This window comes from Dendrobates tinctorius, unplaced genomic scaffold (assembly GCF_039654945.1).
Source record: "Dendrobates tinctorius isolate UK_male_01 unplaced genomic scaffold, ASM3965494v1 ptg000016l, whole genome shotgun sequence".
In the NCBI taxonomy this organism is placed as follows: Eukaryota; Metazoa; Chordata; class Amphibia; order Anura; family Dendrobatidae; genus Dendrobates; species Dendrobates tinctorius.
This window is the reverse complement of record NW_027361684.1, coordinates 3,900,001-3,915,440: the sequence shown is the minus strand read 5'-3', so window position 1 is coordinate 3,915,440 and position 15,440 is coordinate 3,900,001.

The window sequence follows — 15,440 nt, the reverse complement described above, 5'->3', positions numbered from 1 at the left end:
AAGCTGAACTCATCTTTGGGACTCTGTTGCTGGACAGCTGCAATTGGTGGTGGACTCTGCTCCAAGGCTGCACTATGGTGAAGGATCCAGTTATGGTGATGGATCCGTGTGGAGGAGAAGATGCACGCAGGTGGTGGGCTCTGTTGCTAGAAGCGTACGCAACAGAGCAAAGCTAAGTGGTGTTTCCCCTGTTTTGTCGTCTTTCCTCATGTGTGTTTTAGTGCAGTGGTGGATTAGTTTCCGAACCGGCATAGGGAACGTTAGGAGTGCAGGGACACTGGCTCAGGGGAGCTCAGGAGGTCTCCACTTCCCTATTCCCTATCGCAGGGCCCACCATTGTTAATGTTTCCCAGGTCTCCCTTATTTAAATTCGCCTTTCTGGAGGCGGGGTTTCCAGATTTACGTGTAATGTCTAAATTCACCAGTTGGAGGCGGTGTATCTAGCTGCACGTGTTTATTATTTAAATTCGTCCCACTGGAGGCGGTGTATCCAGGGTCACGTGCGTCACATGGGTTCGCCTTGCGGTACTCGCTGTGTCCAGACACACGTGACCGTGACAATGTGAAAAAGACTTGGGTATACTAATAGATCACAGACTGAACATGAGCCAACAATGTGATGCAGCAATAAAAAAGGCAAATACAATTCTAGGATGTATTAACAGAAGCATACAGTCTAGATCACGTGAAGTCATTATTGCCCTCTACTCCTCTTTGGTCAGACTTAATCTGGAATACTGTGTCCAGTTTTGGGCACCATATTTTAAAAAAGACATCAACAAACTGGAGCAAACTGGAGAAGTTCAGAGAAGAGCGACCAGAATGGTGACCGGTCTGCAAACCCTGTCTTATGAGGAAGTGTTGCAGGATTTGGGAATGTTTAGCTTGCAAAAGAGAAGACTGAGAGGAGACTTAATAGCTGTCTACAAATATCTTAAGGGCTGTCACATTGTAGAAGGATCATCTTTATTCTCATTTGCACAAGGAAAGATTAGAAGCAATGAGATGAAACTGAATGGGGGAGACAGATTAGATATTAGAAAAAACTTCTTGACAGTTAGGGTGATCAATGAATGGAACAGGCTGCCACAAGAGGTGGTGAGTTCTCCTTCAATAGAAGTCTTCATACAGAGGGTGAACAGACATCTGTCTGGGATGATTTAGGGAATCCTGCTTTGAGCAGGGGGTTGGAACAGATGGCGCAGGAGGTCCCTTCCAACTCTACCATTCAATGATCACCATTCTTCCCCTTTACCTGAGAACTCTGGTTTGAAGAATATGTGTTAACTATAAAAAGAAGAGAGACCTCCAGACAGCTAAGAGATCAGGACATCCAAAGAACCAGAGACTCTCTACAGGACAGCAGCCAAGACATCAAGTCTCCATCACGAGGGCCACAGATTTGTCATTTTACAGGATGCCAGCTAAAGAGACCATGGCCCTGGCTGAAAGAATGCAGATCTGCTTGTTTGACCATCACTGAACCATGGATAAGTTTATGAAAGCCGGGAATGAAACCCACCGTTTGCCTGACTTCATGGAGATGTTCAGAGAAGCCAGGTTGTGACCCTCTGGTCAACTGGTCTTGTACCTCAATGGACTGTCATCTTCCTAAAATTGTCATTACCTCCTATCTGTGTGCGTGTCACAGGTGGCGTAGTTGGCCCTGGAAGCTCTGAAGTAACAGCTGCTCTTATCCCAGCGAGTCAACGGAAGAGTCAGACTCTGTAATGTACACCATCTTGGATACTTTACTGGAACTGTTCTACGTGTTATTTGCCTGTTTTGTGGTTCTTTAAAGGATTCCACCACACTAATTTACCCTCAACATGTGGTGTCTGAGTAGCGTTATGCCCACAGAGAAGGGAGAGCGAGTGTTCGGTGGGATGATTCCTGGTCCATGTGGTTTCGACTATCGGACTAGGCTGCCCGCTGACCCCCGTGTCTCCACAGATGTCTTATCTGATAGTGGATTAGACTGTAGTGTACACACAGACACACACACACACTACACATTTAAATTTACACTCACTGCACATACGGTACACACTAGCCTGTCTCCTCTTCAATTCCTCTAGATTTCTGCAGTTAAAGGACCTTTTCTGACATCATGGTCACATGACTGTAATGTCACCAAGGGTCCTTAAGCAATCTTAACCTCAGAATAAAAATGCTTGGGGCCCTTAAGAGTGGGCTGTGGACTGCATACCAGTTTGTTTCCTCTTTAGTTCCTCTAGACTCTTGCAGTTAAAGGACTTTAGGTGACATAATTGTCATATGACCATGATGTCTCTAAAGTTTTCAAGTCATTTTAACCCCAGAATAGAAATGCTAGGGGCCCCTAAGTGAGTCTGGCCCTGTGCAATTGACCAATTACCCCTCACCCTAGATGCCAGTCCTGACTGTAACTAGGAATTATTTTGGAGTAGGGCTTATATTTCAAGCATACTCGAAAAAGCCTGTAAAATCATGCTGGGATTCATTTTCAAAGTAGGTCTTATTTCCACAAAACACAAATTTTATTTCTATATGTTATTGTACATAATATGTGTAATGTACCATTCAATAATATGGTGAACAATAGAGACAACCTGACTGTAGAATTTACCGCAAGAAGATATTAAAAGCATTTTATCAGCCCATGTTACTAGGCTCTGCCATAATTTACAATGATTCCGATCATCCCCATATAAAATGTAGCTGTTCAGGTAGTTTTCCTGGCATTTTCTTAGTTGCATTTTACACCAAATCTATGGTCTATCATCACCATACAACATGGCAAAAAATCTCATTATTAAAAGTTATTAGTCAGATAAAGGGTATAAAAAAAATTCCAAGGCATTAGATATACCATAGAACATTATGAAGAATGTCATCAAAAAGATGCTTAAATTTAGTGCAAATGCCTCCCAAAATGCCTCCAGCTCCATTAATAGAGCTGCAGGAATTTCTGTCAAGTACTGTTTTATACTGCATGTGACAACAATCTCTCATATTCTTTATATTGTTGGCCTGTTGGGTAGGATGGCAAGTCAGAAGCCCTTTCTTTCAAAGAAAAACATTCAAGCTTGACAATGTTTTGCCAAAACCTGCATCAAGTTTGCAAAAATCATGAGGGAAAACATGTTCTAGTCTGAAGAGACCAAAATTGAACTTGTTGCCATAATTTCAAAAGGTTTGTTTGATGCAAAGACAACACTTTGCATCACAAAAGAACACCATACCCACAGTGAAGCAAGGTGGAGGCAACATTATGCTTTAGGGCTGTTTTTTGGCAGCTGAAATTTAACACCTTTGCATATTTGCATTACTGTATGTTATGTACTGGGGTCCACAAATGTGGAGTGAGCCCATATATTTGGTATCACCATGTCTGTAAAAGACTGATCTACCAAAACATAAAAGTAATTAACCTGAACGGTAAACTGAAACCTGCAGAATTATGTATCTTTTGGTCATCACACCTTGTTAAAAGAATATAATAAAAAGCAGTTAAATTGTTATATGTACAATCAAATGGTATCAATGAAAACAACAACTTTCTATGCAAAAATCAAGCCCTCACATAGCTCCATACATGTAAAACTGCAAATGTAAAGGGTTTCAGAAAATGGCAACTAATCTAGAAGATTTTTTGTAATCTTCTAAAAAATATGTCATTACCAAAAATAAAGTAATCTATGCAAGTTTGGTCTTGCTGTAATGATACTCACCTGTAGAATTATTTTAACAAGTTTTTTTTACTATGCAATTGCATCTTTTCACCATTTCATCCCACTCAACATTTTTTCAAATTTTTCAAATTTCCTGGTGATAATGTCATGGTCACATGTGTCTCAGGACGCAGATGATACCGCAAGGCGAACCCATAACACACGTGACCCTGGATACACCGCCTCCAGTGGGGCGAATTTAAATAATAGAACGTGCAGGTGGATACGCCGCCTCCACCTGGCGAATTTAGGTATTACACGTTATAAATATATTTCTGGAAACACCGCCTCCAGTAAGGCGCATTTAAATAATAAGGGGGGAACCTGGGAAACTTTAACAATGGTGGGCCCTGCGATAGGGAATGGAGAAATGGAGACCTCCTGCACTCCCCTGAGCCAGTGTCCCTACACTCCTCACATTCCCTAAACAGGCTCCGCACCTGTCGCCGCACGCGTACCTTAACGCCCTTGCTCGCCCTGAGCCTAAACCCTCACTAGGGAATAGGTCGGTGCGGAGACTAATCCCACCACTGCACTAACAACACACATGAGGAAAGAGACAATACAGGGGAAACACCACTTATCTTTGCTCTGTTGCGTGCGCTCCTAGCAACAGAGCCCACCACCTGTGTGCATCTTCTCCTCCACCTGGATCCATCACCATAACTGGATCCGTCACCATCGTGCAGCCTGGGAGCAGAGTCCATCACCACTTGCAGCAGTCCAGTACACAGAGTTCCAAGATGAGTCCAGCCTCTGCCAAGAATCCGAGCATGCTCGAGTCCAGTTCTCAGCAACCAAGTCGAACATGCTGAGTGCAACTCTCTTCCTAGTCGCCACTCCTCCAAGCCATGCCCGCACTTCCCGCCGACACCACAAACTGCGACTCCACCAAGCCATGCCAGTCCTTCCTGCAGACACCATTAGCTGGCACTCATTCTCTCTGGCCGACAGCGCAGGACTCCTATCCAGCTCCATCATTCCACCAGGCTCTCCAACAACTCAGAAAGAAATATCACCAGCGGTGAGTGAACCCCCTAAGCACACCTTTATAGGGTGTCACACCTGATCCCTAATTAAGTGAACATTAGCCTAAACCTATGGTGCGATACCGCTAACCACCACCGGGGACAGTCAAAACACCTTTGAACTCAACCAAAGTAAAAAAAGTTCACTTTGTGCTTTTAATACCGCCAGATCCAACACTGGATCATGACACATATTACATATTATATTGATTAGTGAAGCTCTGCTAACCCTCCAAGGTTATGTTTATACTTTCCATATTTTTATGTGCTTTTTTTCTGTAGGCAAAACTTGCTCTCTTGGCAGTAAAGAAGCAACGTGAAAAAAGCAGGTTTTGTTGGGTGTTTGCTGCATTTTTTGCAGCATTTTTGGTGTATTTTTTATTGTGTTTTGTGATGGTACATTTGTCTCTTGTGCCTCCTGATGAAGTTTAGTGCAGAAAAAAAATCTGATTCAACTTCATCAGGTTTTGGAACTAAAATTGCAGCAAAACCTGATACCAGCGTTATTGCAGGTAAAGAATTGACGTGCCGCAGATTTGAAATGGCTTCAAATCTGCAAGGAAAAAATAAGCAACGTGTGCATGAGATTTCAAAGATCTCATTTATTTTGCAGGTACAGTAAAGAGCCATGTTTTATGGCATAAACGTGCTGAAAAATTTTGAGGAAAATACAGCAACCACAACGTAAGAACATACCCTAGAGGTTAATGCTGCTGTAAGGTTCTCTTTAAAGGGAATGTGTCAAACCCTTGTACATATGTAATATATTAATATGGGCATACAGGTTACAGAATGGCTAAAATAGTCATACCTGTATGCCCATATCTGCGATCTTGTTGTAGAGAAATCCTCTTTTATTTGTTTGCTATGTGGAGAAGAAAGACAAAACCAATGCCCATAGAAGAGCAGAAATGTCAAGCGTAATTGCGCTATTGCAGGGCACAGGCGCGGGATTCTGGAACTACCAATACCCATCACTGGGTACTGTGACCCTGATGGGAGAGGGCTGGTATGCTAATGAAGACTGGGGCAGAGTTTTCTTCCAGACACCGAACTCACAGAGTCTGGAAGAAAGAACTCATTACCATAAAAGAATAAAAGAAGATAAGAGGCATAAAAGATAAAAGAGGCATACAGGTAGGACTATTCTAACCATTCTATAACCTATATGCCCATATTAATAGATTACATAAGTCCAAGGGGGGACAGATTCCCTTTAAGTATATACCCACAAAAGTCAGATATTCAACAGATTTTGTCCTGAAAATCCAAAGTCATTGTGGATCAGACTTTTATGAAATCTCTTTACACGGAAAAAAAAATAGCAGGCCGTTTTCACACATCCTGATATTTCTGGTACCAGAGATATCCGTGTACGTGTGTCCATTTGTCACATCCGTGTGGCATCCGTGTGTGCTATCCGTGTGGATACATACCAGAGCCTAGTATCAAAATAATTTGTTTCAATTTTGACCCTATGACTTTAAAAACGCACACGGATGCCATCCGTGTGCAGTACTTGTTTACACACACCCTTTGACTTGTATGGGTCCGTGCGATCTGTGCAGATGCACAAAAATAGACATGTCGACATGTGAAGCACTCGGACACACGGTCCATGAGAAAACACAGATATGTGCACAGACCCATTCATTTGAATGGGTCTACGTGTGTCAGTGTCTCCTGTTTGTGTGAAAACTATCACCACACATACCGGAGACACTGATGTGTGAAAGAGGCCTAAAGGGGTTCTCTCAGAATGTATATGTAAATACTTATGTCACCAAAAAAATTGAGAAAAGTATTCAAGGAGTGATACCTTTATTGGCTAACCAGAGAAATTGTATTTGCAAGCTTTCAGACCTCAGAAGGCCCCTTCATCAGGCTGGATTACAAGTGAATTACTGAGAAGAGATGGCAACATTTAAATAGAAATTACAACAGGACATGAGGTGATACAGGCCAAGGAAATCAAATTAAGGTTTTTGTTACACATGCAAATGAGGTGGAAGTGTTCTATTAGAGATCGGAAGACCTTCTTGTGGAGGTGTGAACTGTGTCCATGTAATGAGTCACGAATCCAGGTGTCAAATTCAGTCCTATTGTTGGAGATTGAAATATATTTATAAATTTGAACTCCCAAATGTTCCTTTCTCTGTCACTATTAAAATGACCTTTCAATATTAGGACTTTTAGATCTGCCAAGATGTGTCCAGGTCTAGAGAAGTGTATTCCTACAGGTGTGTCCAGCTCATTTTTTATTGTATGCCTATGCAGATTCATCCTTGTTTGAAATTTTTGTTTAGTGTATTCCTATGTATTTCCCTGCATTGCACCTTGTACATTGTATCATGTACACTACATTGGAGGATGTACATGAAAAATAGTCCATGATCTTATAGTCCTGATTTGTGTTGGGTATGTGGAATTTATCTGTTGGTGATATGTGGGTGCAGGTCTTGCATTTCTTACTGTTACAGGGGACTGTGCCTGTCTCTGATGGTGATGCGAGGATACCTCTGACAAGGATATTCCTTAGGTTGGGAGGCTGTTTGTAGGAGAGCAGTGGAAGTTCTGGGAATATTGCTTTCAGTCTGTGGTCTCTGTGGAATATGGGTTGGAGGTCAGCGCCAATTTTCCTTAAAATGTTCATGTGAGGGTTGTACGAGACCACGAGTGGCACCCTGTTTTTATCCTTCTTCTGTTTGTAATCCAGGAGGCTGCATCTTGGGATCCTTGTAGCTCTGTGGATCTGTTCATCAATTATAAGTGGATGATATCCTTGGTGTAGGAATGTTTTCCTAAGTGATAGTAGTTGTAGTTTTCTATCCTCGTTGTCTGAACAGATCCAAATCTACCTTAGAGCTTGACTGTAGATTATTGATTTTTTGTGTGTCTTGGATGAAAGCTGTTCCATCTCAGGTATGCCGGACATCCTGTGGGTTTATGGTAAGTAGTCGTTTGTAAGGTATTGTCTTTGATGTATATGGTTGTGTCTAGAAAATGGATTTCGGATTTTGAAAAGTTGAGGGTGAGCTTGATGGTTGGGTGGAACTTGTTGAAGTATTTGTGGAAGGTAAGCAAGTCCTCCTCTGAGCCCTTCCAGGTTATTAGTAGGTCATCAATGTAGCGGAAGTATGCAAGAGGTTTGATAGTGCAGGATGCCAAAAAGTCTTGTTCTAGTTTAGCCATAAACAGGTTAGCATACTGTGGTGACATTTTGCTTCCCATGGCGCTGCCCATGCACTGTTGGTATATATTGTTTCCAAAGGAAAAATAGTTATGGTGGAGCACAAACCTGATGAATTGCAAGGCTGGTTCCATGGCCAGATTGATTTTTGGAGGAAATATTTGCATGCAGCAATCCCATCTATGTGAGGAATGTTGGAGTATAGTGACTCTACATCCATGGTGGCCAATATTGTATCCTCTGGAAGTGGACCCAGTGCTGACAATTTGCAGAGAATGTCTGTGGTGTCCTGGATGTAGCTGGTTGTTTGCCTCAACAAGGGTTTTAAAATGTTCTCCACTCAGCCAGAGATATTCTCAGTTAATGTCCCAATACCAGAGATGATGGGTCTCCCTGGATTACCTTCTTTGTGTATTTTAAGTAACATGTAGAAGGTACCTATTTGGGGGTTGTCTGGTATTAGGTCCAGTAGGGAGGATGACATAGAGTCAAACCCATAGATGATCTTTGTTAATTCCTCTTTGCTTTTTTTGGTGGGATCTTCCTGAAGGGGGGTGTAGTATTTTTTTGTCCAGGAATTGTCAGTGTGCTTCCTGGATGTAATCTGTCTTGTTCATAATTACTACAGCTCCCCCTTTATCTGCTGGTTTAATGATGATATTGTTATTGTTTTTTAAGGATTTTAAGGCTCTTCATTCCTCCGTGCTGATATTGTGTGGTATTTTGAGGTGTTTGTACAAAATGTCAGATTTTACTTTTTTGCGGAAACAGTCTATATAGTGGTCCAGAGTTTGGTTGTGCCCAGGTTGTGGGGTCCAGTTTGTCATCTTTTTCTTTTTTGTTGTGTCTGTCTCACTGATTTGTGATGGATTATCTGTGTGGTCATGGAAGAATTCTTTTAGCCTTAATCTGAGGAAGATTTCCTCAATATCACTGCAGAATTGAGCTGTGTCAAGCTGTGGAGGATAACAACAGGGTGCCGCTTGTGGTCACGTACAACCCTCACATGAACATTTTAAGGAAAATTGGCGCTGACCCAACCCATATTCCACAGAGACCACAGACTGAAAGCAATATTCCCAGAACTTCCACTGCTCTCCTACAAGCAGCCTCCCAACCTAAGGAATATCCTTGTCAGAAGTGCCCTTGCGTCACCATCAGAGACAGGCACAGTCCCCTGTAACAGTAAGAAATGCAAGACCTGCACCCACATATCACCAACAGATAAAGTCCACCTACCCAACACAAATCAGGACTATAAGATCATGGACTATTTTTCATGTATATCCTCCAATGTCATGTACATCATACAATTTACAAGGTGCAATGCAGGGACATACATAGGAGAAGCTAAACAAAAACTTCAAACAAGGATGAATCTGCATAGACATATGATAAAAAATGAGCTGGACACACCTGTAGGAATACACTTCTCAAGACCTGGACACAGCTTGGCAGATCTAAAAGTCCAAATATTGAAAGGTCATTTTAATAGTGACAGAGAAAGGAAAATTTGGGAGTTCAAATGTATAAATATGTTTCAATCTCTAACAATAGGACTGAATTTGACACCTGGATTCATGACTCATTACATGGACCCAGTTCACACCTCCACAAGAAGGTCTTCAGATCTCTAATAGAACATTTCTACCTTATTTGCATGTGCAACAAAAACCTTAATTTGATTTCCTTGGCCTGTATCACCTCATGTCCTGATGTAATTTCTATTTAAATGTTGCCCTCTCTTCTCAGTAATTCACTTGTAATCTAGAGTGATGAAGGGGCCTTCTGAGCCCTGAAAGCTGGCAAATATAATTTCTATGGTTAGCCAATAAAGGTATCACTCCTTGAATACTTTTCTCAATTTTTTGGGGGACATAAGTGTTTACAACTATTTTTCTGGCTAACACGGTACCACAATATTATTTTGTATTGTACATCTCAGAATGTATAAAAATTTCCATCGTTATGTTAATTCCCCAGTGGTCCCGTATTCTCTCAACAGCATTGATCTTGTAGATCTTGTAGATCACCTTATAGTTTAGCTGAACGTAAACAATGACTGTCAGGGACAACCTGAATACTAGCATTGAAGCAGGGGGTGATTTAATAGGGTAGTTTTGGGAACATATACGTTTTTTTATTGCTTTTTATTTTGTCATTTCTATTTAGGATAAAAAAAAAGACAGGAATTCTGCATTTGTCTCTCATTTTTTCATAGCATTCATTGTACTGGTTATATAGCTCTGATCGTTTCAATGATGTGACCTCGCTTTTCACATGATTATAATGGTTGCTACATACTGAATTGACTGTAACAGTTTCAGGATAGGAGGTAACTCTTTGATATGTGTCCAGAGCCAGAATTTGTCGAAACCCAATACTTCTGTCTAAATAGATCTATAACTCAAAGTTTCTTTGCATGCTATTATTAAAACTTTTTTTTTAATTTATTCTTAAGTAATAATTCTAGTCACAAGATAATTGTAGTCATTTTACTAAAACTAAAGCAGTAGTCGTGTTGATTTCCAGAAAAGGATTTGCAATTTGAATTATGGCTCTTTCATGTAAGGAGCTGATAAATTAACATAAAACAAAAATCTACTTATATCCAACATAAACCATGAGCCTAATAATGTGTAACTTTCAAAGAGAAGAGAATGTCTGGAATATCACAGAAGAATAAATTGAAAACAAGAAAAAGAATATATGATATACATACTGAGTATGTCTAAGGCTGGGGTCACACTTGCGTTGAATACGCATAGCGCATAGCACTCGGACCAGTATTCATCTATGGGGCAGCTCCCATCACCGTTTTTGTTCTCACCCGTATTCTACATGCACGAGAGAGTCTCGGCTCACTCGCACCCATATACAGTAAGTCTATGGGTGCGAGTGACACAAGGCGCATCACTCGGATATCTTCCGAGTGATGTGAGATATACGCTGACCCCGGCAATGTGTAAAGGGCTGACATTGCTATGGACAGCAGAGACATGCTGCCCCTTTAAGAGACAGCACCCCCTTGGCTGATGCGATGGTACATTCGATTCTACCCTTCAAAAGACTGCTTTGGTTTGCTCTTGCAGCTATGGAGAGGGGAGGAGCTGTTTCCCAGTGAGTGTTTGGAGCTGGGAGTCTGCAGGAGACTGACGTGAGGAGAAAAACATGCAACTTAGAACTGACTGAACTTGTGGGATTGTGTATACCCTTCTGGGGATAACGAAGGTGGTTTTTCTGTGTTACTGCGAGGAGCCACGAAGATCTACAAGGAAGGAATTCAGAAGAGGGAGTTCACCGTTTCTAGGAACAGGTTCAGAATCATCAAATAAGGACAAGACCACGTTGCACAGAGCTTCCAGGGAGGACTTCGCATCATCTTGTAGAGAATTGCAGGGGGCCCCCAGGAAGGAACTGAGACACCAACTTTACCGTGAGTGTTAACCCCATGTGCGCACATGTTTAGGGCTTAGGATAGGCTGCAATAGACAGAGCACGGTAGCCGTGCGGCTGAAGTAGCAGCGGCCAATCAGGCTACAGTTAGAGTAGCAGCATACTGTACTTTATTGTATTGTTTTGCCTTTTGAAAGAATACACTGATCTGTAATAGTTGGTGCACCGTGCCATTTGTACGGCCCAGCTAGAGAATATCACTTTTGTAAATTGTTTTATGTCATTGCATACCCCTGTTTACACTTTACTAACACTGCATTCCTTGCCTGTAAAAAATTAACCCTTTGTTGTTTGCACCTCATCTTGTGTACCGTAGTCTCCCTGCATTGTGGTGGTCCCCCGGCCCATCGCTTCAAATGGAGGAGATGGAGAAATTAGTTTCTCTGCCTCCTCCGCAGCTGTTCGAGAGGCTCAGAGCACAGTAGCAAGACACTCTGCTCCCGACCAGGGGTCTTCAAGTTGTCATGCTAATCCACCCCCTCCTGTGATAAGCAGCTCACTGTCTATAGACAATGTACATACAGAGCCTGTTTTAGATGGGGGTAGCTTTCTCAGCTTTGCTGCACTGTTAAATCTAAAAACTCTGTGTCAGAACCACTGCACTCAGAAACCTGAGTGCGACATCATTGGATTTAGGGTCTCTTTGCCTACATCATGCTGCTCTGAGATGAGGTAGCAACAACTTTATGACAGATTCCCTTTGAAGGAAATCTACTTAATAAGGTTGTTCCACATTTTTTAAGCAAGCCAAGCCAGGTTTCAAGCAATATGGGAAAAAAGATCTCTCTGCTGCCGGAAAGCATCAAGTAGTGCAATGTCTTAGTCAAGGTATGAAAACATTTGATATGATCATTATGAAGAGATTTGTGGCTGATACACAGTACACAAACCTACAAGAAACAAAATGAATAAAAAATCCAGAAAAGAAGGGGTTAAATCAATAAAACTCACCACTAAAAGGTATACTCCAAATAACATGTACAACCAAAAGAAAAAGGAGTTCAAATACCTGTATAAAATATTGATTTTATTAATTAATGTCAATAAAAAATTTTTCAAAAAATATTTATTACATAAAAGTAAACAAAGTGAAGGACACATGACCATGAATCTAACACATTTACATAGTTGTATGGACTTGGGATTAAGAGAATATAAAGCTTTCATAGCAATGTGTATACCTGTTATAACACTATCTTAGTGCTGAGCACTCTTGAACAATAACCATGGATATTATCAACTGTAATATACAGTAGTTATATCATTATAAATATGGCCCCATACAGATCCTAAAATTGCCAAGATAACAATTCCAGCACAAAATAAAATTTCACCCAAATTTACTGATATTTCTCACCAAAATGCCACTTGGATCGCACTTATGATGTAACTTAAAATTCCTTGGTAGAGTGCGCAGATGGTCCGTGTCCTTCTACTCTTTGGCAGCAGTAATGTCACAGACATGTTCCCTTACTCTAATTAGTTAAACCTATGTAAATCTTATTACAAGGACAATGGGCATAGTACATTAAATTACTGCCTTCGCTGAACATGTGGTGCGGGGTATAGATCGCATTGTCTTAGGAGTTAAGGCCCCGTCACACTAAGCGACTTACCAGCGATCCCGACACCGATATCAAGGTGTCAGGATCGCTGGTGAATCGCTATGTGATCGCTGGTGAGCTGTCACACAGACAGCTTCACCAGCGATCAGCACAGCGATGCCGAGCGCCCGACATCGCTGGCTATCGCTGTAGAAAATAGAATAAAAATAAAAAATATAGTTATTCTCACCTTCCGACGTCGCGTTCAGCCATCCTGCCTCTCTCCACGCTCCGGTCCCAGTGATCCTTTGCACAAATGTCATTCGTGCAAAGGATCACTGGGACCAGAGCGTGGAGAGAGGCGAGATGCTGAATGCGACGTCGGAAGGTGAGAATAACTATATTTTTTATTTTTTTTATTATTTTTTACACCTGATCGCTGGTCTCCCGCCTGTCACACACAGCGATGTGTGCTGGCCAGCGGGAGACCAGCGACCAAAGAAATGTCCAGAGGTTTCTTCCAGCGATCAGCGATACCGGCAGGGGGGCCGCTCGCTGATCGCTGTCACACACAGCGATCTCGCTGGTGAGATCGCTGTTACGTCACAAAAGTTGCGACTCAGCAGCAATCTCGCTACCGAGATCGCTTAGTGTGACGGGGCCTTTAGAGGAGGGGAAATTAGTGGTCTTTTAGCTCGGTTGGAGACGAGGTGGATCTGAAACCTGGGGTCAATGCTTGCAAATGGGATCAATGCAATGATGACCTTAGTTTTGTTCCAATCCTCAGAGTTGTCTGTATCAATTTTTATCATACCTGTTTTTGTGTTTTCTTGATTTAATTTTTTTTGTTTTTATTCTAGAGCAAAGTGTTGTTGAATTTTGTAGGGACTATATCTATTGAGTACCTCTTTCTTGTGGGAAAGCTGCCGAGTTCCGGATTTCTTTCCTTGTCCTGCCCCGGGGACTTCCTCTAATGAAAAATGCCTTTAAGTGAAAGAAGAAATATTTGAGGAATATTCTAATTTGGACTGTATTCACCTTTATTCCCTATCAAGTAATGATCCTTGGAGTTCTACTGTTATCCCCGTTTCTATGTAATGAGTACAGTGGTTTTAGGTTTATGTGCAAAATATACGTGGTCCATCTCTGTTATGGTTTTACGGTAATTTTTTTCTACATATTTATGCATCACTATATATTTATATACCCACACTTTATTTCACACCTATTTTACATCACCATTCTTCATGATTCACAACATATATTTATTTTTGTTTATTTTTTCCCTTTATTTATTCACTCAATATATTTTCATTATCCATACATATTTTGTTCTATGTTTTATTTATTTTACTTCACATCATTATTATTGTTGATATTATATACACATTCTTTTCCGATATTCTGCTTTTCACTTCACATCATTGCCATTATTGATATTTTGCATATCCTAATTATTCAATCATGTTAAGATTGTTTTTTGATTATACGTGGGTGGGTTATTTTACTGTGGGGACATCCCCCTATTATTTAAGCACATTGATTACCGTATATTCTCGAGTATAAGCCGACTCGAGTATAAGCCGAGGCACCACTTTTGCCACGGAAAACTGGGTAAGCTTATTGACTTGAGTATAAGCTGGGCATCCATTGCCCGTTCATACCTGTCCTGGTATGCATGACTCCCCCGTCCTGTCCTGGTATGCATGGCTCCATTGTCCTGGTATGCATGGCTCCCCCGTCCTGTCCTGGCATGCCTAGCTCCCCCGTCTTGTCCTGGTATGCATGGCTTCCCTGTCCTGTCCTAGTATGCATGGATCCCCCATCCCTGTCATTATATACATGCCTCCCCGTCCCTGTCCTGGTATGCATGCCTCCCCGTCCCTGTCATTGTATGCATGTCTCGCCATCCCTGTCCTGGTATGCATGCCTCCCCTGTCCCTGTCATTGTATGCATGCCTCCCCATCCCGTCCCTGTATGCGTGACTCCCTATCCCTGTTTGCATGTTTCTTATTGAAAGAAAGCAAGCAAACATCCTACTCACCTACCTGCGCACCCTGGGTGCTGGCACTGCATCTCGTTCCGGTTGCCGACGCCTGCAGCTCTTCCTGACTAGCGATCACGTGGCCCCACTCATTAAGATATTGAATATGCGCGTCACGCCTATGGGAGTGGAGAGCAGTGCATATTCATGACTATGATGTGTGCTGGAAGCCTGCGACTGGCACTATGCGCTATTACAGCAGCGGCACAGGCTTTAGCCACAGCCACTGGCTCCTGCCTCTGTGACCCGCTGCTCCACCGCTCCCCTGCCGGCTTTCTGGGTCAATGACTCGTGCATATGCCGAGGGGGGGTGTTTTCAGCACAAAAAAAGTGCTGAAAAACTCGGCTTACACACGAGTATATACGGTGCTCTTTGCGTTAATGCATTTACAGTATGTATTGCATACTCCTTCTTCTGTCCTTTGCTGCTGTGTAGTATGCCATACCGTTACTGGTGCCTGCAC